A 12,687-nucleotide genomic window follows, 5' to 3' on the forward strand; every position below is an offset into this window, starting at 1 on the left:
ATGTGTGTGTTAGGCCCACTTTGAATGTTTATTTAGACCTGAGTGGGTCTATGTATTTACTAAAACTTACTTACTTGTATACTCCATGATTCAGACCCCCTGCATACAAGAAAGATTTTTGACTTGACAACTGTAGTATAGAGCCGGATTTGAATTTCTTTCAATCTAGTGTAATTGTCACTTGGCACCAATGAGCATAGTTGATAGATCCACGATATTAAGGAGTAAGCAAAGGGCGATAATGTGATGAGCTCTAGTCCTGCGGAGTCAAGGAAACAAAGAAATATTTACCTTGGACATTAACAGGAATGGACTATATTTGTTTGATTAAGCGATTATGTCATTTTACATATTTTTATGCTGTGTGGCACACACCACATCTCTAACCAGCAATTTCACAACATATGGTAGTTATAAAAAAATGTCCATAGCCGTATGGTAAACCACACCGAATAGCGGGGTAAAAAAAGGGAGGATGTTAGTGTATAAAGCTCAAATGTCATTCTATTTGTTCTTTGTATACTCTACTAGCCTGCCTACTTATCGATATGTCTGTGTGTCAAGAAAGCAGGGCCCGTACTAACAATTGCGGGGTCCTTGCGAAATGGATTGCGCGGCGGCGCCCAGTCTGGGTAGGAATAAGGATAATAGGAGCAAATATTTTATCAAATTTGTCTAGATTTAGATCTATGTCAAAATATATCTAGATTTTTCATTATGATTATAGATTTAGTGCTCTAGATCTAAATATGTACATTTAAAAACAGCGCTTTTGATTTTTTTAAGAGATCGAGATAGGTTTAGATCTATATTTATATAATTCAATAGAAATTTTCTGTTTATTTTGTAATTTCCGGAGATTTCAATGCGCTCCTGACACCTGGGAAATCATGAGGCCGCGGAAATCTTGTTATAAGTTATAATGGTTTAATTTAGCGCGGGGCCTATGAAAGTGCGGGTCCCACTGCCTCCGTATAGGTTGCAGTGGCATAAGGACTGTCCTGCTAGAAAGCCCTCCCCCCCCCCCCAAACTAATAATGAGTGTAGTATGAACCTGCTATGTCAAGGCTGATGTCATCAAACTGTGTCACGAAATTAAAAGTAAAATGACGTCACTGCGTTCGATTGATGAATGGTGAACAAAAAAACTTGTTCTGACGAGAGTGTAATGGCTCCCTCCCGCCCATTCTCCCACCTCGGTCTAATCGAGCCACTGTTGAGTAGTTAAACTGCCTAGAATGCAGAATCAATCAGCCTCTCGTCTCGATAATATATTGACCTAGCTAATCGTTGATGACGCCATTGTTCTCTACGCTACTTTAAGATTAACACACCTGTGTTGGCCGCCGGTCGCCCACTTTTACGTTAATACGGATGTATGCAAACGCGACTTGAAGCTCTTCAAAATCGACACTAGCAGCTGGGAAGAGGTGGCACTGGACAGATCCACATGGAGAGAGAGCATAAAGGAAGGGTCACGGATTGCAGATGTCATACACAACAGAAGCAGAAAGAAGGGTGAAAATGCAACGGCGCCTGGTGATTATATATGCCCAACCTGCGATCGCAGCTGTGTATCAAGGATTGGCCTCTTTAGTCACACAAGAAGTGGCAAAGGGAAAAGATCGTCTCTCGAGACGTAAAATGCCACAGAGTTGGGGGGGGGGGGGCTGAACAAGGTGTTTGTAATCCTTTAGGAATGATTCTAGATATGTCATCTACAAATGATCACAAATACAGTATGGCTGCCTGGTCGGGTGGTTTGCGCTTTGGACTGTCAAAACTATGGCTCCGAGTTCAAACCTTTCCCTCGTCTATCCCCTGCCGTTATGCAGGGAAGCTTGGTTTGGACGTAATCATCTTCAGCTATGAAGGAACGTCCAAACCTAGTAAAAAAAAAATTAATTAATGCTCTTAATTAACTAATAATTTATGTCTAAACTAAACGCGTGACTGAAAAAGACAGTCAAATTTTACCAAATACTACAGCATAATGTCAACCTTGTAATCATACTAAAGTAGCCAAATATCACACTATATAGATTACGACTTACGTAGCACACACAAAATTGTTTGTAACAGGCTTTTGATGAGAACATAACCACTACACACGAAAAAATATTCATTAAACACTAAAGCTGACACAAGTTGATTACAAAACTATAACAGACACGCGTGTCTATGTAGCTGCCACACTGAAATGTTTGTCGTTAGACTAGCACAGTCAGTGTTGACATTGTGAACAGCACGGCCGAATTGTAAATGAGCACCATCTGTCTTCATTCATCTAATCAAATTTTAAAACAGGTGTGAGAAGTAAAAAAAAAGGGGGGGGGGAGGGGGGTATGCGCGTTGACACAAAGATAACGGCAAAAGAGTACCGAGTTTCTGGTTTCTATAAATATACCAGGTGTGTCACATGACTGGATCTAGTGATAGTCAATATTTACACTACACTGTGCTAACGATAAGATTCAAACCTAACACCTTCGTTTATGCTGGTACTTTAATCGGTCAAACGCAATGAAATCTATCTACATTAACAACAGTATAAGGCGGACCCGAGTGTTTTTAAGTTAAGTGATTTTACTAATGGTATTATTGTAAATTATTTGTAATGCTCTAGGAAAATGTGAATATTAATTCAATATTAATCTATAATGCCCCATTTTGCATCTGTTCTATTTCATTTAGTTGGCAACAGAGTTACGATTTAATGCAAATAAAATGCATTTATATTTTGGAAAATCGTACAGCTCATTCTGTTGTAACACAATATCATGAATATGCTTTTTTTTCAGGGGAGATGACAACCCTTAACATACTGCAACAACCTACTGTAAATAATAGGCCTAATAATGATCTTTATTTTCCATAAGGAAATTTGTCTTACAATTGGTGCATTACACCAAAAAAAAATTTGACTATTTTCTTAACTCTGTGACTTTGTATATAGCTCTCTGTGACTTTGTATATAGCCTACCTACACGAACACAAGAATTACTATGCAAAACTAGGACTTGACGGTCTCTACCACTTAATAAGATGGTGACCGAGTGTCGCAAGTGGTTTTCTGGACATGTCCTCCGACAGAATGTATCAGGCAAACCAAAAGCTTCAATGATATGGAGGCCAATACGAGGAAAGCGGAAAGAGGGACGCCCTCAAGTATGACTTGGGGCCACATCTTAATGGAGGACCTGAGAGCAGTGGACACCGACTGGAAAGAGGCTACAGATGCTGCTAGTGACAGTTCTCTATGGAGACAACTTGCCGCCCAATGCGCCGGAAAACACGCAAGGATCTAAGTAAGTATGCAAATATCAGATCGCTACAAAACTCAAATGCTCCTTTAAATTTTCACAAAACAAATCATGAATATTTAAGTTAATTTGATGGAATAAATGGCGCGCGAAAGAAAAATGTGTGATTCAGAAATAAAAATTTCTGTTCATAGTCAATCACATTTTAAGGGTTCAAAATACAGGACTAACAAAATCAATGGACCTCATTCACCAATCGTAAATAAACATATTTAGCCACGTCATAATATTGATAAAACAATGAGAAATACGTACCACGTGACAGCCTTTATGGATTACATAATTTGTATAGAAGATATATAGAATCACGTGGCTAAATGTTTCTTGTTTACGATTGGTGAATGAGGCCCATTATTACTTTTATTTCTTTCTTTACTTTGAACGTAATCCACTTTCTCTAGTTCATGTCTTTACATCTTTCGGAACACTTATTCGTGGGCGTTCTTATCTTATTAATTAAAGACGTTACTTCAAAAGAGAAGATAATTACGCACTACGCATTTCATGTGTCGATATAGTCATGCGTGCTTTAACTCTGATAAGTTGTTGCTTTTCCTGGCTGATTCAGGCAACCCATTCCATTCTCTATGGGCATTAGGGAAGAAGGAGATTATGTACGAACTTATCCTAGCATACAGAATAAGAAATATGACTCTATCTTTGTATATTTCTGCGTATTTTATTAGGTCCGAAAACACATGATGTTGAGAACGCAAGCAGGGTTCCCTAAATCTTTTTTCAGAAAATGAACTCTTCGTCCATTCCAAAACTTCAGTGAAACATTTGCCTTATTTATTGATGTGGATAAATTCCCTTATTGTATATCATATTATATATTTAGTATTAGTTTGGTGTATGTTCAGTCAAATGCAATCTAGAAAAGTTACTATGTGCACTATCTTGCAGCCTGCACAAGACGATATATTCAACTGTATAATTACATTACAAATCAAGAGATAGGTTGGGAGATTATTAACTATTGACATTTGTACAGATGGTGATTGAACAATGAAAAGAAAGAGTCAATATGTAATATCACGTATCCAACTCAAAGAGACACCAGATGTTAAAACAGTAGGATTTTTATAGGCAAGCACGTTTCTGAATACGATTTTTTTTTTAAATAGGCTATGAATAAAGATGTGAACATTCGAAACTAGAGTCTATATTATAAAGCCGAAATGAAATCGTTGCGGATTGACACAATATATCAGTTTTCTGTCTGGTAGAGTATCGAGCCAAGGCTTAAGAATTTGATGATCCCTCTTCAATGTATTGACAAAAACCATTTCGAGTCACCCTGTTTATAATAGGTATAATAAATGAAAAACTATCATGGAATCCACATATTGATGAAACTACAAAAAAATCAAACAAAGCATTAGGATTTATTAAAAGAAATTTCTATAAATCAAATAAGAACATAAAACTAAAATGTTATTTAACCTTGGTTAGGCCAATAATAGAATATGCATCCTCCGTTTGGGACCCCACAACTCAAGAAAACATTAAGAAACTGGAACAGACACAAAATAGAGCAGTGAGATTCATAACAAACGAATATTCACATTTGACTAGAGTAACACCTTTAGTAAAATCACTAAATTTAGAAAGCGTTCAGGACAGAAGGCTCAAAAGTAAAGTAGCAATCATACATAAAACACTGAACCATAATCTTCAAATACAAAAACAAAATTTAATAAAATACTCTGAAAGACACAAAGATAAAGGCGCATTCCTCGTCCCATATGCTAGGACAAATTTGTACAAACACTCCTTCTTCCCTAGTGCTATTAGAGCATGGAATGGGTTGCCTGAGCTAGCCAGGAAAACCAGTGACTTGGCAGAATTTAAGTCATTGGTTAATATGCATGACTAAATGCATGACGCGTAGGACGTAATCATCTTCTTTTTTGAAGTAACGTCTGTATTATATAAGATAAGATAAGATAAGGTACATTTATAAAAGGCTTTCCAATGTAGGCAATACTTCTTAATAGTAGCCTTATATTATCACACAAGTCAGAAACGACTTTCTACAAGTACCGGTAATACATGATATAAATTTGATATATACTTGATCAAACCTTTTTTTTTTTTCATTTTTTAAAGGGCTCTTGTGGGCCCCTAAATATAGGCCAGGGTGCAATGAGCTTCTTCTTGTCATTGTTGCATATTAACCAATGACTTAAACTCTGCCAAGTCACTGATTTTCCTGGCTGACTCATTCAACCCATTCCATGCTCTAATAGCATTTGGGAAGAAGGAGCATTTGTATACATTTTGTCCTAGCATATGGAACGAGGAATGTGATTCTATCTTTGTATCTTTCTGAGTATTTTATTTGGTTTTGATTTGTTTTGTTTTTTTTGTATTTGAAGATTATGGTTTAGTGTTTTATGTATAGACCTTATTGCTACTTTCCTTTTGAGTCTTCTCTCTTGAAGGCTTTCTAAATTTAGTGATTTTACTAAAGGTGTTACTCCTAATCAAATTGGAATATTCGTTTGTTATGAATCTCACTGCTCTTTTTCGTGTCCCAGTTTCCTAATGTTTTCTTGAGTTGAGGGGTCCCAAACAGAGGATGCATATCCTATTATTGTCCTAAGCAAGGTTAAATAACATTTTAGTTTTATGTTCTTATTTGACTTAAATTAGAAAAGGAAAATGGCGGGGGTCTTAGTGTACGCGGCCTCTTACCGCGAGTCTGACCCACCCGTCAGAACAGTGTACACTGTTCTCAGGCCGGTGAGAGGGAGCTCTTGTTCACTTTTGCTGGCCTAGAGTTCCAAGAGCCGATGGGCTCAACTCTACCTGACAGTTTAAGAAGAAGAAGAAGAAGAATGCTTCCAAAATTGTTACATGTTTCATTTGAGAAAAAAATAAAAGTTTGAGAAGCCCTGTTAGAGGAAAAAAAAAATGGGAGATGCAGACTGATGTAGTGTTATTAAATCTTCTAAGGGGAGATCATTATTCAACATTAAAACAGCGGTTGTCGGACTTTGACTTGGAAAGTAAAAGTGAAAGTTTGGTGCATAATAATTATTAGTGGTGCTTATGAAGAGCGAGTTTACTGAAACAGCGTGGGAAAAAAAAAAAGGACTACGTTAAGTATAATACGTGCATTCAAAAAAAGGGAGAGTATAAAAGCATCTCATTATTCCGAAAAAAAAATTACCTCCCTGCAAATTAGTATAAATTTAGTATTGTGAAGAACTGAAAGTAGACCTTGTGCAAGTGTATTCATAAATTTCAAAACACAATTATTTCGTACGGCATTCAAAATTTTAATTTTAAATATCAATTTTATTTATGCCGCATATATTGAATATGCTATAAACCTATATTTTTTTATAGTAGCCTATTTAACAAAATGCCTATAGATAATAGTCGCGTTAAAAAAACATACCAAGCAATCATAATTCTTTTAAAGATCTAGGCTTTTTCATGCTAAGAACAATAATAATTCATACGATAAAAACACAGATTCAGAAGTCCTCGTGAGATCAATCTATATAGCCAGTAGTATTATATAGATCCAGGCCACATTCCAATCATCGAATCAATAATCCATCCAATCAATGAATAAATTATTTAAATTCCTGAGCTAGCCAGGAAAACCAGTGACTTGGCAGAATTTAAGTCATTGGTTAATATGCATGACTAAATGCATGACGCGTAGGACGTATAATCATCTTCTTTTTTGAAGTAACGTCTGTATTATATAAGATAAGATAAGATAAAAAGATACTGCACTAGAAGAACACATTTAGACCTACACATTATCAAATTTACCGCGATACTTAAGATACACATACAAAATTCGTAAATCTATTTTAAACACAGATACAATAGACAGTCACAGTGTCTAGATTAGGCTAGTGACTTAAGAGGTGCGTCGCGTGTGTTAGACGTTTTCTGTTTCCTAGTCGCCTAACTTAAACTCTCAGTTCCAACAAGTATCTTAAGTGCTGAAGAGATAACACACTACACACGAGCACACTTACAAGCTGCACGAGTACAAAAATGCTAACACACACACACACAATCGTTCAGTCGGAACCGGGTACTGCGTACAGTAAAGGTAGAAAACTCAGTATCATCTGACAGTTCAAGAGGTACGTTAGTACTAGCCTACTGCCAAAAAAAAAAAAAGGTGAACATTGACTATAACTTCTGAACATGGGGTTACAATTCAACACAAAAGTGTGTGTGGGGGGGGGTAGGATACTATTTATTAGTATCTAATAAAAATGTATCATCCGAATCGCACGAAAAAACAAAACAGTATGCAAGTGACATAAATATATCTAATACGTATACCCTCCAACTCTGTAATTTTATTTATCATTATAAGTATGCAAATGTTACACTATTCTAATGTCGATGCTAGCACTGTTAATTTAATTCGACGACATTCACGACTGTAAGGGAGTCTGGTTGTTTATATCTAGGCCTATATATTAAAAGAAATTTGCACAAATCAAACTAGAACATAAAACTAAAAAGCTATTTAACGTTAGATATAGGCCAGTATAAAAAATCTGCATCCACTGTTTGGGATCCCTCAAGAAAACATAACACAAAAAAAAACTAAAACAAATAGAAAAAATAGAGCAGTGAGATTTATTACTAATGATGGGAACTAAACTAAATTTTAAAAGTTAAACTAAAACTAATAAGTTTCAACTAAAATAAAGTTAAACTAAAAGTTTATCGTGAATTTCAAAATATAGTCAAACTGAACTAAGAAACATTAGTTAAAATTAAAACTAAACAAATTTTTTATAACTTTTTTTTTTGTTTGGGGGGGGGGGGGGAACTAGACCTAGCTAATTATCTGACTATGCCTGAGTAGGCTATAATTTGGTCTAATTCTTTTAACATTGTAGGAATATTTCTTATAACAAAATATGTAATAAGAACGATGTTTCTTACGTAAACATTTGGCCTATTGCATAATAAAAGATGTCTAAATAAATATGTGTGCTTTTTTTTTATTTTAGCTTTGAATTAAAACCTTTAGAAAAGAAAAATACTTAATTTTTTAAAAAGTAGGCCTATATTAACTTATTATATAACGGAAAATTTTACTTATTCCGGTAAAGTTTAATAAAATCTCATTAAATAAAATAGATTTAGAATGGCACATTGTAACATTATAACTAGAGAATAGGCCCTATATAGAAACAAAATTGGAGTTTTATGAAACATTTGTGTAACTATTTTAGTGGAAATACATGTATTATTTTTTTTTAGTTTGACCACTCATCCCAGTGTGTTTATTTTCTTGTCTGACCACTCAACATTGGGCAAACACTATTGCATAATGCGAAATAAAAAAAAACACAGCGTGGTCTTGAAGTGTCCTCGACTACACATGTATAGCACACTATAAGCCTACACGTGAATGTCTATCTGACCATGTTGTTAAAATCAGTAAAATGTTTGTAAAATGTTTTACATGTTTCGGATGTTCCTTCAGAGTTGAAGATAGTTTACTTCCTAGTCCAAACCTCCCGCAGGACGACGGGGGATGGGAGCGGGCAAGGATTTGAACCCTCGACCATCGATAAACCCGAACGACAGTCCAGCGCGCAAACCGCACGACCAGGCAGCCATCGGACACAGTCTATTTGCTTTCTGGGCAGGGAGGGTCGTGTGGATGAATATGTTTTTTTTTTTACTAGAGTTAGTTATCCTAACGCTTTTAGAGCATATATAGGCCTAACTGTAGATTTAGACTAGAATCTAGTATAGGCCTACGCTTCAGCTTCATTTAAGTTTAAGATATAAAAAGGGTGTACTTGATGTTCCTGCAGTTAATAAATTATTTTTTTGCCGCACATGATTGATTAAAACCATTAAATATTGACCTAACACGCTTATCAGATTGCCACTATATATAAATATAGAAATCAAACACCATCACGTGACTCAGAAATAATTCGAACAACCCCTTTCATAATATTGCATAGAAGCTTTTGGCAAAAAAATGTTTAACAACATTTTATAATACTGCTACTTTCAAGGTTGTTAACGCCGGAAGTGGTAATGGTCTTAAGCCCATCATTACCTATAAAGTGCTTCCAATGGCATGCGTCTCAAAAAGCCTCTGACAACCAGTCCAACTCCTGGCCTTCACGTGTGGCTCAGTTACTGATCCTGGCGGAACCGTTACCACAGACAGGAGAAGGGGCAAAGGCGAGCAACTGGCGCCTAAACCAGTAAGCTTCGAGCAGGAGGGGCTCGTTAGCCATGGTTGGCTACCCATCTAGGAGAAGGAAAACTCTAAATCCAAACCTCCGCTGCCCTGCGGCTATACCCAAACACGGGAAAGGCTACGGGAGACAACCCTGAGGAAAAATCAGGAGCTGGTGACCCTTAGGCAGACTGTGGCACACCGTGCTACAGCCTGGCAGAACCAGCGGCGCAACTGATCCCAATCTGTATTGGATATTCTGTTCCTTTGGTCACATCAGCTGCGCGGAGAGGGGGGAACTGCTGTGTGGGCGACATCGTTCCGACCATAAACAATGCCCAGGCTTTCATCTCACCAAAAAAAAAGCTACGGACAGTGAAAGTACATCGGTCTCAGCTCAGGAAGAAAAACGTACAATCCGAAAAACGGCCAGCTCCTCTACCACCGAAGCAAAAGCCACCCTAACCTGCGCTATCTGTGGACGGGAGTGTCTCTCCAAAATAGGGCTCCACAGCCACATGAGGAAGTGTGCTCTGAGATGATCCATAGTCGTTCTACGACTGAAGGAGGCCAATACATAATACTTTCAAGAGCAGATATTGACTCATATAGCTTCTACCAGCATCTTACTTTACCATCTTCAAATGCAGACTGCCTAAATAGTTGTTAGCTGCATCATTTTTTTTTGGATAAAGTTGTTGATATCACATGACCAGAAAACAGGGATGTGCATTTTAACCGCTACCACATTTTGAAAAGTTTTACAAATTTTAACTAAACTTTATAGTTGGTAACTAAAAAAAATTAATTAAACCATGGTTTTAGCTAAAAAAAAATATTTTTCTAGTTAAACTTTGGCCTTAATTAAATTATTTTAGTTAAACTAAAAGTTTCTAACTTTTGAGTTAACTTTTGCCCATCACTATGTATTACATACAAATGTTACAATTTAATTAGAGTAACACCATTAGTAAAATCACTCAACTTAATAGAAACACTTGAGGACAGAAAAATAGTAAAAGTAAAGTAGCTATAATTTTAAAACATTTAACTTACAAATAGAAAAACAAAACCTAATGAAACACTCAGGAAGACACAAAGATAAAAGACACATTCCTCGTTCCATATGCTAGGACAAATTTGTACAAATGCTCCTTCTTCCATAGTGCCATTAGAGAATGGATTGGGTTGCCTGAGCCAGTCAGGAGAACCAATGACTTGATAGAATTTAAGTCATTGGTTAACATGCATGACTAGATTGACCTAAGAACATGCGTAGGGCGTAATATAATCTTCTTGTTCGAAGTAACGTCTGTAGGCATAAGATAAGGTAGGCATAAGATAAATTAGGCCTAAGATAAAGTAGGCCTAAGATAAGATAGGCCTTTAAGATATGGTAGGCCTAAGATAAGGTAGGCCTATACGATAAGATATGGTCGGTCCAAGATAAAGTAGGCCTTTAAGATATGGTAGGCCTAAGATAAGGTAGGCCTAAGATAAGGTATGCCTTTAAGATATGGTAGGCCTTTAAGATATAGTAGGCCTAAGATAAGGTAGGCCTTTAAGATATGGTAGGCCTAAGATAAGACAGACCTAAGATAAGGTAGGCCTTTAAGATATGGTAGGCATTTAAGATATGACAGGCCTAAGATAAGGTATACCTAAGATAAGGTAGGCATAAGATAAGGTAGGTCTTTAAGATATGGTAGGCCTTTAAGATATGGTAGACTTAAGATAAGGTAGGCCTTTAAGATATGGTAGGCATTTAAGATATGACAGGCCTAAGATAAGGTAGGCCTAAGATAAGGTATACCTAAGATAAGGTAGGCATAAGATAAGGTAGGCCTTTAAGATATGGTAGGCCTTTAAGATATGGTAGACTTAAGATAAGGTAGGCCTAAGATAAGGTAGGCCTAAGATATAGTAGACCTAAGATAAGGTAGGCCTTTAAGATATGGTAGGCCTAAGATAAGATAGGCCTTTAAGATATGGTAGGCCTAAGATAAGGTAGACCTAAGATAAATTAGGCCTAAGATAACGTAGTCCTTTAAGATATGGTAGGCATAAGATAAGGTAGTCCTAAGATAAGGTAGGCCTTTAAGATATGGTAGGCTTAAGATAGGATAGGCCTTTAAGATATGGTATGTCTTTAAGATATAATAGGCCTTTAAGATAAGGTAGGCCTTTTAGATAAGGTAGGCCTTTAAGATATGGTAGGCCTTTAAGATAAGGTAGGCCTTTAAGATAAGGTAGGCCTTTAAGATAAGGTAGGTCTAAGATAAGGTATGCCTTTAAGATATGGTAGGCCTAAGATAGGATAGGCCTTTAAGATATGGTAGGCCTTTAAGATATAGTAGGCCTTTAAGATAAGGTAGGCCTTTAAAATAAGGTAGGCCTAAGATAAGGTAGGCCTTTAAGATAAGATCGGCCTTTAAGATAAGGTAGGCCTTTAAGATAAGGTAGGCCTAAGAAGACAAGAGAGAGAGAGAGAGTGAAAGAGTTACGAGGACCATCGCGGAAAAAACAAACTTGAAAAACAAAAAACCAAACTGCATGTGTACAAGGAAATTATTTCACACGAGACAAATAAATATCAGTTACATCTAGACTCTAGATAAATCTACAATTGTCCTTTGTGCGAATAGTCTCGTTGAAGAAATAAGAACAAAGATCAGGCTACAATAGAGATGTCTGAACACACCATGCGCGGCTTTCATTACCAGTGACACACTGGTATACAACACTACCAACACAGTGCCATTGTGTCAATGGTCTACGCATAACAAGCATATGTTTACATAATTGATAAGTCAATAATGGTGTAATATGTTCCCGACGAGATAAAGGAAATGATTAAGGCTAGTGCTGTGTAACTTAAAACTTCACAGTTAATGAACTTATCGTGATTAAGGATATACTGTTAATTTCAACTGAACTGATTATTGAAAGAGGGGGATGCAATTGCTTATGCGCTTTAGATGCCATTATATATGCTTAGCGTTCAAATAGTTTCTTATCTTACAAGTTACAGACGTAACTTAAAAATCGAAGACGATTACGCCATACGCGTGTTCCTGCGTCTGCCTAGTCATGCATTTTTATCAGTGACTTAAACTCTGTCGTTGGTTTTCCTGGCTGATTCAGGCAAGCCATTCCATGCTC

The 12,687-nt window shown here is 36.6% G+C and overlaps 1 protein-coding gene across 5 annotated transcripts in view; it reads right to left on the bottom strand.

Moving 5' to 3' along the window:
* LOC106072214 (uncharacterized) overlaps positions 1-12,232 on the bottom strand; it is a 35,813-nt gene extending 23,581 nt beyond the window's left edge. Inside the window, exons 1-2 of one of the 5 annotated variants that reach the window (XM_056025736.1) lie at positions 12,127-12,232; positions 75-259 (exon numbers count right to left, since the gene is read on the bottom strand). The gene's annotated coding sequence lies outside the window, so the exon portion shown is untranslated. Of the gene's footprint in view, positions 1-74; positions 260-2,054; positions 2,287-3,699; positions 3,852-6,732; positions 7,345-12,126 lie in introns of those variants that run through there. The other 4 variants (XM_056025734.1, XM_056025732.1, XM_056025735.1 and 1 more) reach the window with 4 other exon arrangements.
* Between the last annotated feature and the right edge of the window lie 455 nt (positions 12,233-12,687).

This window comes from Biomphalaria glabrata, chromosome 4 (assembly GCF_947242115.1).
Source record: "Biomphalaria glabrata chromosome 4, xgBioGlab47.1, whole genome shotgun sequence".
Classification (NCBI taxonomy): Eukaryota; Metazoa; Mollusca; class Gastropoda; family Planorbidae; genus Biomphalaria; species Biomphalaria glabrata.